The sequence below is a fragment of the Piliocolobus tephrosceles genome, chromosome 3, assembly GCF_002776525.5.
Source record: "Piliocolobus tephrosceles isolate RC106 chromosome 3, ASM277652v3, whole genome shotgun sequence".
NCBI classification, from domain to species: domain Eukaryota; kingdom Metazoa; phylum Chordata; class Mammalia; order Primates; family Cercopithecidae; genus Piliocolobus; species Piliocolobus tephrosceles.
The window spans coordinates 98,880,481-98,900,372 of record NC_045436.1 but is presented as its reverse complement, the minus strand read 5'-3'; the positions used below and the strand labels follow the sequence as shown (position 1 = coordinate 98,900,372).

The following is a 19,892-nucleotide window of genomic DNA, read 5'->3' as shown; positions in this document are numbered from 1 at the left end:
CCTGTCCTACATCTTACTGCATTCTATTTTCTAGGTTTACTACAAAAATCTCCAGGTGCCAAAGGAGCAACTCAAAATATTGGTGTAATTTAAGCTTCCTTTAATTGGGCACCTTAACTCATGCTCAACTTATCTCACTAAAAGATACATTTTTAATAAACTTTTAACTTCTTAGGTTTTAGTCATTTCTTAAAATTTATTATGTGCATATAGATACTGAAAATGGAGACAGTGAAAGTTCAGATTTACTGGTTCCCAAAGTAATTGTATGTATAACATAATCCACAAGGGAAAAATATACATCTTTTATTTTATTATAAACAAGTGTAATAAAGTGATTGAAATGATTTAAATCATAAAAATAATTATAAAAAATAGTGGGAATATATTTTTTTTTTTATTACATGCGTTCCAGGAGAAAAAGAAGCAATGTAAAATCCAGCAATCCCTAGTGGTATATATCCAAAAGAAAGAAAATCAGTATATCAAAGAGATGTCTGTACTCCCATGTTTATTGTGGCATTATTCACAATAGCCAAGATATGGAATCACCCTAAGTGTCCTAAGTGTCCACCAATGGATGAATGGATAAAGAAAATATGGTATGTATACATAAGGGGATATTATTCAGCCATAAAAAAGAATGAAATCTGGTCAATTGCAACAATATGGATGGAACTGAAGGATATTCAGTGAAGTAAGACAGGCACAGGAAGACAAATATCCCATGTACTCACTCATATGTGGGAGCTAAAAAATAAATAAACAATCTCATGGAGATAAAGAGTAGAATAACGATTACTAGAGGCTGGGAAAGGAAGTGGAGAGGAGGGATAAAGAGAGGTTGATCAATGTGCAAAAATACAATTAGAAGAAATAAGTTCTCGTGTTCAGTAGCACAATATGGTGACTAAAGTTAACAGTAATTTATTGTATATTTCAAAATAACTACAAGGGTAGTATTTGAATGCTACTAACTCAAAAAAACAAACGTTTAAGGCGATGGACATCCCATCAACCCTGATTTGATCATTATACATTGTAGGCTTATATCAAAATATCACATGTACCCCATAAAGATGTGCAACTATTACATATCCACAAAATTTAAAATTTAAAAAAGATACAATTCTATTGCAACAATAAGGAAGAAAACAAAAGAACTAAATTGATATCCATCATCATAGAAAATTAATGTTAATTTAAGCTTGAAAAATCACCAAATAGCAATACAGAATTCATATTCAGAAATATAAATAAAACTATAGAACAATCAGTTGAAAGACTTAAAAGTGTTTGCTTCTTTAGTGTGGCACTAGAAGAGAAGTGCAAGGTGCTATTGTATATTGTGGTAAGTTTTCAGTGCGATGCAGTTTATGTCCATGTTTGGTTTCAAAATCATCCACCTCTCTCCTTTGCTCTGCTCTGTATGGGACAACCATACAGAGCTGATCTCTGCAAACATTTCCCAGGATCCCTGTGAATCCATTTCTGGCGCATTTCAGCCAATGAGAGGCACTGCCAGAAAATCAAAGACAGAGGAGAGAAGCCAAGGTATTTCTCCCCTTCTCTCTCTGCTCTGGTGCTATCTCTGGCATATTCTCCTCGAAGGCTCAAGTTCCCCGTTTATAGAAAGGCCTCTAAGGTTCTAGGTCAGGCTTGGTGGCTCCAGCTCTTGGGCTCCTGTCTTTGGACTTTAAGCCTAGGGACAGTGGCAACTTCCAACACCAGATAATTTATCTTCCCCTGGTGGCTCCTTAAGGTCTACTAATATTTTTGTTTTGTTTTTTGTTTTTGTTTGAGTTGGAGTCTCACTCTGTCACCCAGGCTAGAGTGTAGTGGCCTGATCATGACTCACTGCAACCTTGACCTCCTGGGCCCAAGCGATCCTCCTGCCTTAGTCTCTCAAAGTGCTGATATTACAGGTATGAGCCACTGCGCCCCTGCCACTAATACTAATTCTAATGTAATACGACAGTTTTGATTTTCTGAATGGGACTAATACAAGTAACTATTTGATATTTTCAGATACAGGTGTCAGAAAATATTGACAAAGATTCCCTCCTTGATCAAACTCTACTCAAGCTATTCCATGTTCTTTTTCATCTATTCCTCAACTTCTTTTCCTCAACATAGAGACTTCTTTGTCTCTATGTTGTCCAATTTTAGCAAAAGTCCTACTAAGTCAAGCCAGCCATTCTCCTTATCTGATCACCCTCATACCTGGTTAGGTTCCTCATCCTTCACCATCCTCCAGGTGATGTCTGATCACCCTGGCCTGCCTTCAACAAGAATCCTGTTAGGTCAGTTTGGCCAGAATCGTCTTATTCCTAATGTTGCCCCCTAGTAATTTTCCATCCACCAACCACACCCACATCATTGTCTATAAATTCCCGTTTTTACTTGTAGTATACAGAGTAGAGCCCAATCTCTCTCCCCAACTGCAAGACTCCACTGCAGTGTTCCCTATATCTATCTGTAACAAGTGTCTTCCTTACCGTCTTTAACAATTGTCATGAATAATTTTTTCCTTAATAGCAAAAATTTCTAAAAGTTTAAATACATAAATATATTTCATAATGCTTAAGAAATTCTTAAAGAAAAACATGAGAAAAATGGCAGAATCACTTCAAAGCATCTTATATTCTCCTAAACTGTTTACACTGAATGAAATTCTCAGAAGTTCACTTATGGCTTGTTAAAAGCAACTGCATTACTCTACAACACTGCAAATATGAAATAAGTAAAATAATATATCCCCAAATAAAAGAGTAGAACTTACTTTTTCTAAGAATTTATATTTGTCAAACTGCATTTGTGTTTTTAACTCCAATGTAAATAAGTACTTCAGTAGCAGATCTACTGAATGTATCAATACAATTTGATAGATCACTGCTTCTTCCTAAAAGAGTTAATAGTCCAGCTACAAGGAAAAACTCAGCAATTTCCCTCTCTTTTAGTATACATTTTCGTAAATAATTTTTTAAACAGTATGGAAGAGCATATAAGGAAAACCAAGTCTCCCCCATATCAATTATATTCCCCATAGGCAACCACTACCAATGTCTTATGTGTCCCTTCATAATTCATTTGTGCAGTTATAAGCATATATCCACATTTGCCTGTAAAATAAGGATAATTACAACATTTACTGTTATTAAAATTTCTGTAAGGCTTAAATAAGAAAAAAACAAAATTTTTAACTTTATTAACTGCTTAATATCAGTTATTAATACTTTCCAATAAAATATTTAAAAATAAAAGACTTAAATTTGAACTTTAAAATTAATCAGAAGTATGAGAAAGAGAGAGAGAGAAAGAAAAGAAAGAAAATAAGTCACTGCTGCTTTCTTATGAGTCACTGCTTTACCAGCAATAATTTTATCTCAAAAGGCAAGATTCCAGAGCCACTCTCCTTCATTACCCCAGACAAGACTATCAGACTATCTTTTCTCCTTCCAAAACTTAAGCCCAATACATAATTAGTTAAGTAATCTATACCATGCTATATAAATTATTTAATAGGTGTTTTCCCCCAAAAGGGGATGACACTATATGGAATTTGTTCAAATTCTAACATCCAATAATTCTAACATCCAATAACTTTATCAGGCTACTAGAATGCTCTGGGTAAATGATAATTGCATCTTAAACCTGATTCATTATACCTATTATGGGTTGAATTGTGTCTCCCAAAAACACATGTCTAACTCCCAGACCTGTGAATGTCAATGTATTTGGAAACAGGGTATTTGCAAATGTTATCAGATTAAGATGAGGTCATTAGGGTGGGCCCTAATCCAATGTGACTGGTAGCAGTCATTATAAAAAGAGAAAGAGAGAGAATGATGACAGAGGCAGAGGCTAGAAGGATGAAGCTGCAAGTCAAGGAACACCAAAGATGAACAGCCACTGTCAGAAGCTAGGAAGGGGCAAAGAAGGATTCCATTCAGAGCCCTCAGTTGGAACCAATCCTGCTGACAACTGGATTTTGGATTTCTAGCTCCAGAACTGTGAGAGAATAAATTTCTGTCATTTAAGCCACCCAGTTTGTGGTACTTTGTTACAACAGCCCTAGGAAATGAATATAATGGTTGGTAAAGCCATAAGACTCTTTGTTCTTTTATGTGTATTGATTTTTTTCTTTTATTATCAAACAGTACTTATTCATTAGATTTCTGAAATACCACAGAAATACTACATAAAGAAAATTAGAAATATCCATAATTCCGTATTAGTAGAGAATCACTGCTATGCAAAGATATTCTTAACAGTACACAGGCCTAGACATCAAACTGTAAAGTAAAACTTCATATTAACATCTTTTCACTAACAGCTCCTCAAAGATAAACTGAGGACTTCTTGATGATATACTACAACTGCTCATCTTAAGTAGAAGTATTTAAGATTTTATTTTAGATAACTAGATAGCAAACAGAAGAGTTATACCAAGTTGAAGTAATACAAAAAAAAACTTTTATCTTCAAGTAGATAGTGTCAGAAAAAAGAAGAAATATCTTTCATTATAGAAGTAACTTTGTGTTTATAAAGCTAAAGGATTATAGTAAGGAAGGTATAATTGAAGAATAAACATTCTTTGATGTGTAAAACCATTGTCACTCTAGAAATGGAGGAATTAGAGAAGACTACAGTAGAAAATTTATACAACAAAGACAGAAAATAAAATTAATAAGCAAAAAGACTATAATACTGCCAACAAAAAAACAGTAAATTTGGAGTAATTTTCAGTGTTTCCATTTTTTTGCTCTATTTCTTTGTGTCTAACAAAAAACTGTGATTTATTTCATGTTGCTTTTACCTATTCACCAGTTTCCACTAGTAACTAACTAGCAAAAGACAAGCATACACATGTATCCAGAATATAGGACATGGTCATAAAGAAAATGGCTTATGGCAGTCTACTTTAAGACATGATCTCCAGAAGAAAATTATGTCAAGCCAGCAATAACCTAACACTTATTTGCCTTGACAAAGCCCCAAACTGAATTCTTACTTTATCTATACCTTCCTCCCCATCTCGGTCAATGGCTACTTTATCTTTCCAGTTGCTGAGAAAAAGTACCTTGATGTCATCTTTGACTCCTTTTTCTCTCATATTTCAGGATCTGACCACTTCTCACCACCTCCACTTCAACAATTCTGGTCTTGGCCATCATCACATCTTGTGTGGATTAAAAAATAGCTGCCTATCTCCTGGCTTCTACCCTTACACAGTAACATATAAGTCTATTCCAGGTAGTAGACAGAGATGTTTCTAAAATTAAATCATAAGGTCACTATCTGCCCAGCCCCTCATCCAACTACTTGACCTTTGGCTTTCCCATTCCAGCCACATCAGTCTCCTTCTCATTCCTGCACACCATGCAAACTTCTGTTCTCTATATTGTTTGCACTGGTCATTCCCCTGTCTGGAACACATTCCCCTCATGATGCCCACATGGCTTTGCCCTCCCTCCCTTCATAATTGCTTTGCTAAAAAAAATCACTTAAATGAGGCCTACACTTACTTAAAATTGCAAACCATCACAATCTGTACCACACTTTCCCAATTCCTCTTACCTTGCTCTACTTTTTCTTTCCTCCTTGGCACTTTTCTCCTTCTAAATATATTATAGAATTGACTGTTTATTCTTTATTGTCTCTTCTCCAAATCCACTTAGAATGTAAAGCAAATCACAAGCATCTAGAACAAAACAGTGCATGGTTAGGTTTTCATCAAATATTTATTAAAGGAAGCTCAGGAAATAAAGTAAAATCTCAAACAACAAACCCTCTGGAAAAAACAGTGTTCCTAACAAAGACAACCTAGGCACTAAAGTATAGGACAATTTCCTACCATCTGGCAGGCAGGTCAGTGTCAGTACTACACTGACAAAGGAGGAGCATTATCTCATGCCTATATGGCAGCACCATATAGGAGGAAAAATCTAGGGCTCAAACAATCTGCTCACCTAAGTATGGGGAGGGGAACCATGAGAGGGGCAACAGTTTATTATGCAGGCTGAGGAGTTAAGAAAAAGCCAAAGCATGAGGTATCTGATGGGCAAAGAGTACCCTGATGGGTTCCTGACAAGGATGGAATCCATACCCTGATAGTGACCTTATAATTCCCATAGATACTTTATTCCTCTTCTGATATAAAATTTACAACACATTGCTCAACTACTCAATCATTAAAAATGTATCAGTTTCATCATCTATAATCAAAATCAATATAAAAAGGTTCATAAGGCTATTGTAAGAATCATAAACCATGTATAAAATACCCAATAAATGGCCAAAATATAGGCATTTAATGAATGCAGGCTAATTATAATAACATTATCTTCCACGTAAAATGATTTTTAACAATATCAACAAGGATTTAGAAAAAAGCAGAAGGTGTATTATATATTTTATATTCCATTTTGCTTTCTTTAAGGAAATACCTTAAACTGATATATTAAACTTAACTATTGCTTTAATTCAGATTAATGAGATCAGATAAACTGTTCAACAAAATGTCAATTTCTTAAATTTAAAATTTTAGTAGCGGTTCTTAGTAAATGATAAGCAATTTTTGTTATGGAGCTATCCTAGTTTAAGAATAACTAGTATATGAAAAACCTAATTTATAAAATGAATGTTTGGGGATGCTTCACATTATAAGTGGATTTTCAATAAGAGTTGTTGTAAATGTTCATTTACAAAACTTTTCTGGACTAGAAAGGAGAGAAAGAGAAAACTGAGTTAAAATGTTAGCAGTCAATGGATCAGAAAGAAAGATAAAGTGACTGAAATAACAATGTCAGCAACAGAGATTTGATTTAGAAATTTTCAACAAATGTACAAGTTTTCAAAAAAAATAACTACTTAATGTTTTTTTTTTTTTTTTTTTTTTTTTTTAGACAGAGTCTCACTCGCTCACCCAGGCTATAGTACAATGGCACAATCTCAGATCACTGCAACCTCCACCTCTCGGGTTCAAGTGATTCTCCTGCCTCAAGCCTCTTAGTAGCTAGGACTACAGGTGTGCACCACCACACCTGGCTAATTTTTTGTATTTTTTAGCAGAGATAGGGTTTCACCATGTTGGCCAGGCTGGTCTCAAACTCCTGGCCTCAAGTGATCCACCTGCCTCAGTCTCCCAAAGTGCTGGGATTACAGGCGTGAGATACAGTGCCCAGCCAACATTATCTAATTAACTTTTTACTTTCTAGTGTTTAGCACTATGCCTAGCATACAATAGGAGGTCAATAATGTTTATGGAATACCTCTAACTCAGAAAAGCACAGCAGTAAAAAACTTCCAAAGGAAGGGTATTTCTTAAAACTTCCTTTATGTAATATGTGTAAAATTGAAGACTAATGTAATTATCTTCAAATTAATTCAAAAATACCATGACACCTCAAATAATTGATTTTTTTGTTGTTGTTCATAAAAATAGCTAAGATATTGGAATAAGGTTTATTCTGCAGAAAAAAAATCCGATGACCTAGAAAGATGAGTATATGAAGCAACTCTTCTAAAGTCTCACGTAAAATCAAAATTCTTTAGCCAGATGCAATGGTTTGTAGCCTTTTCTTGTATCATGGACATCTTTGGTGGCCTAATGAAGCCTTCTATGAATAATGTTTGTAAATGAACAAAATAAAATTCATAGCATAAAAAAAGAAAAAGAAAAAATACTAAGATCACAAAGAAAACCAATTATATTAAAACTCAATTCTGGCCGGGCGCGGTGGCTCAAGCCTGTAATCCCAGCACTTTGGGAGGCCGAGACGGGCGGATCACGAGGTCAGGAGATCAAGACCATCCTGGCTAACACGGTGAAACCCCGTCTCTACTAAAAATACAAAAAAACTAGCCGGGCGAGGTGGCGGGCGCCTGTAGTCCCAGCTACTCCGGAGGCTGAGGCAGGAGAATGGCGTAAACCCGGGAGGCGGAGCTTGCAGTGAGCTGAGATCTGGCCACTGCACTCCAGCTCGGGCGACAGAGCAAGACTCCGTCTCAAAAAAAAAAAAAAAAAAAAAAAAAACTCAATTCTAACCACAGACCACAGTTCTAATCATCGGCTTTTGGTTCAACAATTCCTAACAGAGGATATGAGTTAACTTGGAAGAGCTAGAATATTATTTGCCTAAATATTCTATATACTGTACATGGTATCTATGGTATTCTTATGAATTTTAAAAAATGTATAACCTGCAAAGATTATGATATTACATAAAGTTATTTAAAATTTAACCTTTGAGGATTTTTACTTGTAGCAGAACAGGTTGCATCCATTCCTTGCTCCTTTTATGTGCAAATACTGTAATGCAAAAGTTTCTAAAATTATCTGTATAAAACTAACAATATAATAATACTATTATTTGTGACATCATTATTTGTACCTAGCTCTGCAAAGATGACATAAATCAGCACACTTCCTTCCTTAAAACAAGAGCTCATGAGCAGAGTAAGCTAACATGGCAATCATTTTGGCCCTAGCACACCAAGCACACTGTGTTCAAAATGCTTCCAGATGCAATATATAAACTACCCAGCTTTCTAAAGGTTGTTTTTGAGTTCTACAAGAAATACCATATAGTTAAAGCTGTCAAAAAGGATCTTCTAAGTATTTTAGTAACTAAATATCTTCGTTGGATAGTTTAATCCATCACTTTATAAAGATCAAATATGTTTTTGGAAAGTTGTAGGGTAAAGCAATGTACCCCTTCTACCCCAGTAAGTAAGAGAGTTCCAAACAGTTCCAGGAGGGAAAATAATCCTGATTTTGGCTTCTAAAGCTATATGTAACCTTAAATGAGATAAAATTTTCATTTTTAAACTTTGTCTTGCTAAAACAAACTTGTAAACCATATGGTACAGAAGTTGTATTTCTTGATACTGCACAGCTTAAAATAAACATCTAACACTAAACAATATAAAAGAACTTGAATCACAGCACAAATGGCAGGTCTTAAGAGAACTATGATTTTTCTTTTTTTTCTTTAAGGAAAAGAATAAACTAGGTGGAAAAGTCTCCCTTCCCATTAAAATATCTTTTTTAAAACTATCTTGTGCATCGTTTAGTAAAAATAATATTAATGAATTGATTATTAGTGTCAAAGTCCATGAACTTACACAATCTACATACATTTTTAAAAAGTTTTTAAATTCTATGAACTTACACAATCTACATACATTTTTAAAAATACTTTTTAAAATCCTTAGGAAAAAGGAAAGGCCGGTTCTTAGTCTCTTTTTTACACGTTAGGAAGAAATACACACACCTACTAGTTTCATTAATGAAAAAGTCTTAGTAAATCACTTTCATGGTTTATCACCAGTAATCACGAACCTGCACAAATTGTATCAAGGAGCTTATTTTAAAAGCCACTTAGATACAAAACAAAAACCTTATTTCTCAGACCATAATTAACTACTACTTAAACTGAGTTTATCTATTTGGAATTCTTATGACAACAGTAGATAAATCATATATTACTTTTGCAGAGTAAGTTTTGTTCCCTTTGGGTTTTTTTGTTTTGTTTTGTTTTGTTTTTTAAATGTATCTTTAACAGGACTAAGGGTCTTTGCTTAGACCATCATCATGGAACTGAAAAGAACAGAAAATAAAACTAACAAGTATAAATGTAACTAAAAGTTCACTTCCATCAGATATTTTGTGTTAGCACTTGCTACTCACTTTAAATAGTGAAAACCAGCAAGGCTTTTCCTTAAAGAACTAAAAGTGAATCAGATCTTAATCACAAAAACCTTCCTTCCTAAGTTTACTGGGTTTTTTTGTTTTTGTTTTTGTTTTTTTGGAGACGGAGTCTCGCTCTGTCGCCCATGCTGGAGTGCAGTGGCGCGATCACGGCTCACTGCAAGCTCTGGTTCAAGCAATTCTCCTGCCTCAGTCTCCCGAGTAGCTGGGACTACAGGTTTACTATTAAACCTACCTCAAAAATAGCCTTAGATATTCTTTGCAAAATATATATATTTATATATATACACACACACACATATATATATACATATTTCTCCAGATAAGGAAACGTTCGGAAAACTTTGCTGTCCAACTGGTAATTCCCTGCATACTTTGCATTGATCAAGAAAAGCTTGTAGTAGGGTTACAAACCTCAAAACATCCTCAGATTGCAGGTTTTAGAAACCCTCCCTATTACACCTGTGCAAATACTTCCTGTTCTCCAACACTGTTTAAAAATAGTTTGGTAAATGCCCCGTAAGCCGCCCTTTAGAAGCTAAACATTAACTTTATATACATCACCACTACCACTGAGAAACCACCACCCACCACCCCAAGAATCTCACGAGTCCAGTCATCTCTCTTCTCCAAGGAGGGAGCATAACCATCCTGGACCCCTTTAAGTAAAAAACTGTGTGCTCAGGCGAGGTAATATGGCCTGGACAGGCAGGGGCAGGAGCCAAGTAAGGGTAATATTCATAACCCCAGCAGGATTCCAGCTTCTGCCCCGTCGCCGCCCTCAAACACGGCAGCAATAACAACCAGGACCCTGCAAGTACAGCACCACGTCCCGCCTCGCACGCGCCTCCACCCTGGCCTGAGGCATCTCCGCCAGACGCTACGAGAAGGGACGAGAAGGGGCGAGAGGGCTGCGCGACCTCTGGCGCCTGAACCGCCCAACGAAGAGAGTGTGTGTGTGCCCTGAGGGCCGGGGCCGGAGGAGGTCGCCGGGCTGCGAGGGGAGAGACAAGCTCTGGGGCTAGAATGAGAGTGTCCCGGTCAGGCCCGCGGGGGTCGCAGGTCGCTGGATCTCCAACCACAACGCTGGCTTCGGAGACTTACCTTGAGCTCTACCCTACTTTTGCGAGGAGCGTGCGGTCCAGGTAGAGAAATACCGGCCGGACTCCCACACAGCTACCTCCCGCTGGCCCAGCTCCGCTTCACGCCGACATCCACCAGACACACGGACTGCTGCACCGTACGTACCGAGGCTCACCGGGAACTGGAGCAGAGGAGGCTGGTCTCCGCCGTCCAAAGCCCGACCCTGCGAGCGGAGCATGCGCACACGCCCCAATACCCAGGGGCCAGTCAGACCAGTGACACCTGCGATCAACAGGTCCCAGGAGCCCCGCCCCTCTCCCCGCCTCGAGCCTGCCCCTCGGAGCTGGCTCCGCCTTCACGCTCAACGAGGTAACCCCGCCTCCGCTCGCGATTTCCCGGCTTTCCGGACCTGCGGAATCCTATTCCCGCGGGGATTTGATGGCGAGCGCGATACAGTTGGCTTCCTCGAAGGCGCGAGATCGCGCGACACCAGGAGATAGAACATTTCCCTAGAAGCGGCTGTGTGGCGCTAGAGTTTGGTAGTTGGGGGCAAGGTGGTTGTAGGACGTGCTGTCTGGTGTGGCGAGAAAGGCTAGTTCCTCAGGAGGAGGCGATTATTCTGGTGCTCTTGATAGTTCGTTCGGTATTTTCTAAGCTCAAGAACGCGGATCCACCAAGGACTTCACTTAGGTTAGGTGTTACCTGAGAGAACAATCCGTAGTTTGGCATCAAAACCCCTTGCGGACACGCAATTTCCTTTAGCTTTCCGTGAGTCGTTAGACGATCTGTTTGCAGTTAAATGGCTTCCTGTGGCGTGAGTGTGTATTCCCCAAGCAGTTGTTTCTTGCCTTTAATTAGATAGCTTTAATAAGTCTGTTGACGTAGTTAATGATTAATAGACAAGTCTGTCCACCTCCTTGCCGTGCTTTCTAACACGTTTGAAGTTAAAATGTGCTGCTGGGAATTGGGCTATACTTTGATTTTAAAAAAGATTTCTTAGGAATAGTAGTAAAAGAAAAACCCATTGTCAATGGTACCAAATATCTCTCAAGTAAGTAAATAAGGTTTTGGAACTCATTCCGAAGCTGGTGTAAGCTGAACATACTAATTGTAAAAATGGATTTCAGTAAACCCAGAGGCACTTCTAAAAGTTTATTTCAAGAAATAGGGGGAAGAAATGCTGGACGTTGATACAGGCAACAAATAGGACCCGTTTGTAATGTCTGAGGCTGAATCATTAAGAATTTATGGAGCATTTACTATGTTCCCTTTACTGAACTAGGCACTGTAGGAAATAGGATAAAATGAAGCCGTGGTCTCTGCCCTCAAAATATTGAAAACTGTGGGAGGGGTGGGGAAAAAAAAATCCTACTCTGCATTTTTAAAACAATAAGAGCACACAATTAACTCTCCCCTTAGTTTCCCTAGTGTCATTTTCTCCTCATTCTGCAGCTACTTTTCTGGTGCACCTTAAATACTGTTTTTCTTCTGCGTGGTTTCTGTGTTCGCCAGCATTCTATTTTCTTTTGCTGTTTCTGTTTAATGTTAATCCATGTCTCCTTGAGCAGTCTCTTTCCATCATGGACTTTACCTACCAGGTGTCCTGTGCACCAGGAACTCTCAGTTGTATATCTATAGGTCAGACATTTTTAAGCAACATCTTCATTTGGATTTCACACAGTACCTTAAATATGTCCCAAATTGGCATGGACATCTTTACTATACTTTGCTCCTGATGCCATGTCCTTCCTCACCCGTCTGGAACCTACACCATTTCCATTCCCTGTTTCAGAAAATGGCACGCAACTGCCCAAGTCAGAAATCCATGAGTACTCTTGTTACTTTTCCTTCATTTCCTCTTTTCTAATATCAAATTCTGACGCTTATTTCCTTAAGTATCTCTCAAATCCACCCCTCCACTCTCACTGTCTTAGCCCTTCAAGTAATCACCATCCCTTATGACTCATCTCCCTTGTACTATTGCAATATTCACAAGATATCCTCTAGTTATTTCCCACACCAGTCAAACCTCCATTCTATTAATAATTTTTCTAACATGAAAATACGATCATTATACTTCTCTGCTAAGAATTTTTCATTACCCACCGACAGGGCCTTCCGTGATCAGACTGTTGAACTCATTGCCATTCTTCCTCCAGTTCCTCCACATTAATCATTCTAAACTCCTTGCTTTCTGTGTTTCTGGTTCTCTCAAGATCCTTTGGTTCTCTCGCGAATGCTTATCTCCATGGATCTTTTCATAACTTTCTGAGACAGAATTGTCATTCCTTCACCCTTTGGGGACTTATTTTTTATAACAATTATGTTGTACTATATTTATTTTTCTGCAAATGTACCTGACAGAGTAACCCCCACCTCCACCCTTGAGAAATAATTAACTGTGGATAATGATGGCTTATACTACCTCCCTGCCTTATTTAGCAATTACAGAATACCCTTCTGTTCACCCTGCTCAAGAATTTGACTAAACCCTGAGTATGCACTTTTAAAATCATATAATTTCATACTTTCTACCAGTTTTAAGCATATCTATGTACCAATCCTTAAATGGTAGAGTTGTAATAGGACCTAATTTAAGCATCAAGAGGGCAGAGTCTGAAGCAAACATGAAAAAATGGAAAATTGACATTGCAGGACAGCAGTTGCTCCCAGAAAATTTGTAGTCGGGAAAGTCACAACAAGGATTTAAAATATATTAACTCTTACCATTTGTCCTTGAGGGACATGTGTATGGGTTCGATTCACTAGTTTCTAATTGGCTGGACCCAAATTTGTGAAGACCAATCTCTGCACCTCGCACAGGCAAAGAGATCATGAAAAGGAGTAGGCTTGGCATGCCAAATAACACCCTAGATCGTTCGGCTGGGGCTCAGCCAAAGTTCACACCACGAGCACATATCCACACTTCTTAGTGTTATTCTGGATTGATTATAACTCAGACTTTGGGAAATGTCCTACTCTGTGGCTAGATGCACCCTGCCACTAATGACTGGTAGGAGTAGCAACATTGTGTCCTGTGGAGCTGTAACCCAGTAGTTCCAGGAGGTCATCAACAGCTTAACCATGACTGAGCTGGGTGGGGTAGAGTGAAATATAGCATAGAGAAGTAGTAGATGAATGACTGACTCAGGGTTAGCTACTAGACAGAATCCTTTTTTTCCTAAAATTCTTTCATAAGAAGGAGTGGCAAGTGAATTTCCTTACTACCTAAGCCCTCTGTTTTTTCGTATTTCCAAGGCATAGCACAGTGCCTAGCACAGATGCTTAACAAGTAGTGTTTATTGGATAAAGTAAAAAATTGAAAGTTTTGTTGATTTTTTTGAATAGAGTCATCTGTGTGGGCTAAAGTTGGAGAGGGCTTCTGTGGGAGATCAAATATGAGCTTCAGCTTGGAAGGGGTATAAGTAGGTGTATTTGAAGGCATTGAGGAAGAGATGTAACTTAAAAGAGCAAAGGTTTAGAAACAGGATTGAACAAGGCCAGTACAGGACTACAATGGGAAGCCTTTGTAAGTTCTGGGACAGAATGATTCATTTGGAATAAGATGCAGAAGAACTGTAGGGGAAACTATAGCTAGGCAAGAAGAGAAATCTCTAGGCTATGATTCAGGGATGAGCCAACCAGAAAAATCTAGTAACAATTGACCACTCCCTCCTTGACATCTTCATCTCAATTTTTGTGACATCATTCCTTTATGGCTTTCATCCTGCCTCATGGGCTTCTCTTTCTCAGCCTCTTTTTCTCTTGTACTTGTCAATCTACTTTAAATGTTGATGTGCTTTAGTGCCTGATATTTATTCTCATGGTTTTAAATCTGTTTCCCACGCAGCAGCCAAATAGTCTTTTAAAAATATTGACATGTTACTCCCCAACTTAAATTGTTCAGTGACTTTCCATTCACATAGAATAAAATCCAGAATTCTTGCCAAGGCCTGTAGACCTCTGAATGATCTGTTCCTACCTCTGCAACAACATCTCATGCTGTTCAAGGCTTTGCATTCTGTATTCCCTAGGTCTGGAAGACTAGTTCTAAACTGAGGGTGGTTTTCTCTCCTGTGGACATTTGGCAATGGTTGGAAACACTTTTGGTTGTCACAATTGGGGCAAGGGATGCTGCTAAACATCCTACAATGGGCAAGACAGTCTCCCACAACAAAGAATTATCCAGTCCCCAATGTCAGTAGTATGGAAGTTGAGAATTACTGACCTAGAACATTCTTCCCATAGGTCTCTAAGTGATTGCTATAGCAATGTGCCTTGTCATTGAAAGTAGCTGGTCTGAACAAATAAGGCAGAGATGAGGTGGGAAGGAGAAAGAGTTCCTGAGGATCCTCTATCCTCTTCCAAGGAATTCTGGACTTGAGTGTTTAGTGGATTCCTCAAAGCTCTGCAGCATGACATTTTGTTAAACACTGGAAGGTCAAATTCAATATCCATGATATCTTAGCTAGCTCTTCCTTGGCTGAAACTTTTCTGGCCATCCATCCCAAACCTTCTAAGGCTCTGCCTTAGAAGGTCAACATTTGCTAGTAAATCACTGCTAGTGGTTTAACTAGTGGCCTCTTTAATTTTTGCTGACTTAGTGTCCGCGTAGGCAGTTTCATTACCCTTGTATGTTATTTCACATTGAAACATTCTAATTTTCTTATTAGTAAAATTGGGGTGAGAAGAAATACTTATATAAATATCTTTTTGTAAGGCCCTAGATGAAAGCAACTGTAAAGTCCCACACTAGGTTATTATGGCCATTAGTGCCATTATTGTGATTACTAACACTGATTACTTAAAAGAAAAAAAAAAGATTCTTACAGAATCCCATTATCATTGATGACATTGATATGTATTTAATTAAAATCCCAAAAATACAGAAAGCTTTAGATTTCATCTGGTCCAGCGTCCCACTCAATGGAGGATCATCCTCATCAGCTTCTGTTCAAATATGGTAACAGTGATAGAAAACAATGCTTTGCGGGGCAGCCTATTATTGCCCTTTTAAGACTTCTCTAACTGTTAAAAACTGTTCATCACAATGAGTTGGAATCTATCTCCTAGTAATTTCCACATACTAGCCTTGCTTTTGTCCTTTGAAACAACAGAAATCTATATTCTCCTTTTTCATAAGACACTATTTAACACTGAAAGTATCTTTTGCGTTTTTAAGCTAAAATACTCCACTCTATCAACAATTTTTGAAAGCCTAGTAAATGTTATACTAATCCACATATTCATTCATTTATTATACAGTACTTCACCTCATCCTACAAATGATTTAAATGATTTTAAGCGAATTGTAGCATATAATAAAAAAAGTGAAGGTCAAATATAAATAAGAAAAAAAATCAGCTATCAGGAATTAAAATAAGAGTAGAAGGTAAAGAACGAGAGCAAAAGAACAGAAATATGCATGAGTCTGTAACTTAAACTTCAGTTTGGCTATGTTCTAAAACCAAAAGTGAATAAGATATTTAAGTTATCAGTAATAGGAAAACACTTTTCTGTCATCGTTTAAAATGCTTTTCTCCCTGATGTGAGCCTGTATCTAAGGAGACTCTTATCTATGTTCACTGACAATGGCTTCATCAACATGTTCCTGGCAAATGCAGTAGCAAGCCTCACATACCATCCATGTGACTGAATTCAAGATGCACTCTTGTCAACTTCAGAAAAATATGTGATGCCCAAAAATAAAAACAGATTTTTGCAATTACCCCAATTGTGGTTTGGAGAAATTATTTCCTCCCATAGTTCAGACACTGTTTTCTTATCAGGATAGTTTAAATAAGATTGTTTTGCAACTGTGTCACTTTGTTAACTAATATTAGTTTATGTTCAAAATACTTAATTTTTCGTTTATTTTTCTTTTATAAATGATAGGAAACTAGGTTTCCCAAATCTTAATGCCATTATTCTTTTTTGGATACAAATTTTTATGCTGTCTCAGAGCACAAGCAACCCATCATCAGTTTTCTTCATTTCTTTCAAGTATCTTATTTTGCTTTGAAGTTTCATGCCGTATCTCATAAGATTCACTGTTCTTTCTCTATTTTTGTATTGCAAAAAATAGTAATATCTTCTTTGTCTTCAGCTATGTCATTAAGGAAAATGTTGACGAAGGCTGGATGCCTGACATTCTGCTCTAGCTGCAGCCTAAATTAATCCTAATGGCAGAATTAAAACTGTTAGAAAGCCAAGAAGAGAAACATTTAAGGGCAACATGGTGTCATAAAATAGTATGGTTTTTGTACCTGGACAGAAATAGATTTAAATCCTGACATTGCCATTTAGTGTTTGTGTGATCTTGAAAAGTTATTAATTTCCATGAATCTCAGTTTTTTCGTCTGTGTGTAGCAGGGTATTCTAGCTAACTGGATGGCTGTTAACAGGATTAAGTAGGACTGCCAGCCCCTCTGGACATTTATTTGCCTAGTTTTGTAATTTTTTTTCTGGCAATGTTTTGTAATCTGAACAAAAGAATGGAAAAAAATTGTGGAATTGTTTGTGGTCAGAGGCAACGTGGATATGATAGAAACAACACTGAATGTTCTTTGCTCTCAACAGGTAGTTGTATGACTATGGGTACGACAGTTTTAACCTCTTTTAACCTCTCTCCTCATGCTTGAATGAAAGAATTAGAGTACATTGTTCTAAATGTGTGAAAGTGCCTTTTCTCAATTGTTATTTAATCCCTAAATATGTGTTAGAAACTAACTGCTTTATGCAGCCTATTTTATTTAACTTTTTCAATGATCCTAAATATTAATATTTAGATATTACTAATATCCTTATTTTAGAAATAATGAAAATGAGGTACCTAGCATAGTGTCTAGAACATAGGAGGCACTCAATAAACAGAAGATGAATGACTAAATAAAAGACCATATCAGTTAAATATGCTGTCAAGTTACAGCCATGGAAATACAGTAGAGTAAGTAGAAATGAACAAAGCCAGTATGTACTGTACTAATAATAGGTCCAGAAGTAATGGCCAAAAATATCTGAAGGTTTAATTGTCATAAAGTTATTCACTAGGATTCTTTTCTATAAACATCATTTCTTTTCAACTTTTTATAAAACTAGTTTTATAAAATTATTTTATATATAAGATTCATTAGAATCTTAGAGATGGAAAGGACCTCAGAGATTAGTTTGTTAAAAATCCCTCACTGTAAATATGAGAAAACTTAAGCCCCAGAAAGAAAAGTTACCAAGGTCGTCCTAGACTCTGGCAGAACCAGGATTGAAATCCAATTCCTTAACATTTGGAATTTGCCTAGTATGAACAATTTTCCATGAAGTATTCTGAAGTTTCATGGAAGATGGAACTCTTTTCTTTCTTAAAGTGCAGTAAAATTTCTTTTATATTCAAATATTGGAATATTGATAAACATACTTGGTACTTTTGTACCCTTTTATAAGACAAAGGAAAGAGAACAAAAGGAGGTCAAGAGTATTTCAAAAGCAAATATTTTCTTTTTTCTGAATTGTGATATCTATGATAGTTCTCTGACTGTACAAAAAACAACCATCGTGTTTGCAAATTTATCAAACTTATTTTCCCACTCTTTGGAAATATAACAAATCCAAGCCTCTGTGACTTGCACGTGCACACAAACACACACACTCACTTTACACCTTGGACTGACTTGTTTTTAAAGTAATTCTTTAAGAAATGCAATTGTAAAGTAACACAGTGTCTTTTGCTCATAGCATATTGGCTGAAATACTAGACCCAAAGGAAGTTGCCCTGGAGAGCACTTTTCTTTATAAAGATGGCAAAAATATTCAGGGCACCAGTGTTTTCAAGTTGAATTTCCTTGTTAAAATTCACTTCACAGTCAAAAGGAAAAAGTAAAATAACACTTAATTTTAAATAATGTAATAAGATTGTTGGAAAATATTCAGTAGCAAAAATATTTCCAGATTTATAAGTATATATGAAGGCAGAAATACTAGGATACTGAATTTTTTGCCAATTCTTAACTGGTTATGTTCTTGAATCTTTCATTTTCTTATCAGGGAAACAAGCCCTAAACCTGAAATTGTGCTGAGGAAAAACACACACCAACTCTGGGCAAGTAAAATCCCTTGTATGTGTGTTAAAGCCTTTTTAGACATTGTTAAATCAAAGTGTTTTCATTAAATTGCTTCCTGCAAGTTTTATTCCCCTAATGTTTCAAATACTTTTAACTCTAAAGAACTCTTTATCAAGTTTTAATAATGTTAATGTGATAGAAGGAAGCTATTTCAGTTGCTAAAAACAGTGCTGACATTTAAATTGCAAGCCAACTAGCACAAGAAAGAACAATAGCTTTCTTTTGTTTTTTGTTTTTTTTTTTTTTTTCAGACAGTTGTTGCCCAGGGTGGAGTGCAATGGACCTCCGCCTCCCGAATTCAAGCGATTCTCCTACCTCAGCCTCCCAAGTAGCTGTGAGTATAGACACATGCCACCACGCCTGGCTAATTTTTTTGTAGTTTTAGTAGAGAAGGGGTTTTGCCATGTTGGCGAGGCTGGTGTCCAACACCCAACCTCAGGTGACCCACCCACCTCAGCCTCCCAAAGTGCTAGGATTGCAGGTGTGAGCCACCGTACCCGGCCCTCATCATGCTGTTAATATAGTACCAGTTGGTTTTACCTAGCAAAAGAATAACTACTTCTTGTTTATTCCTTTTTTTTTTTTTTTCACACTTTAAGTTCTAGGGTACACGTGCATATCGTGCAAGTTTGATACATAGGTATGCATGTGCCATGTTGGTTTGCTGTACACATTAACTCGTCATTTACATTCAGTATTTCTCCTAATGCTATCCCTCCCCCAGCCCCCCACCCCCAACAGACCCCAGTGTGTGATGTTCCCTGCCCTGTGTCCAAGTGATCTCATTGTTCAGTTCCCACCTATGAGTGAGAACATGCAGTGTTTGGTTTTCTGTCCTTGTGATAGTTTGCTGAAAATGATGGTTTTCAGATTCATCCATGTGCCTGCAAAGGACATTAACTCATCCTTTTTTGTGGCTGCATTGTATTCCATGGTGTATATGTGCCACATTTTCTTAATCCAGTCTATCATTGATGGAC

General features: G+C 37.2%; 1 protein-coding gene across 2 annotated transcripts in view; it reads right to left on the bottom strand.

Annotated features, from left to right (window-relative positions):
* USP53 (ubiquitin specific peptidase 53) overlaps window positions 1–11,063 on the bottom strand; it is a 77,520-nt gene extending 66,457 nt beyond the window's left edge. Inside the window, exons 1-2 of one of the 2 annotated variants that reach the window (XM_023220044.2) lie at window positions 10,820–11,063; window positions 5,581–5,704 (exon numbers count right to left, since the gene is read on the bottom strand). The gene's annotated coding sequence lies outside the window, so the exon portion shown is untranslated. The remainder of the gene's footprint in view (window positions 1–5,580; window positions 5,705–10,819) is intronic. The other variant, XM_031935324.1, reaches the window with a different exon arrangement.
* Between the last annotated feature and the right edge of the window lie 8,829 nt (window positions 11,064–19,892).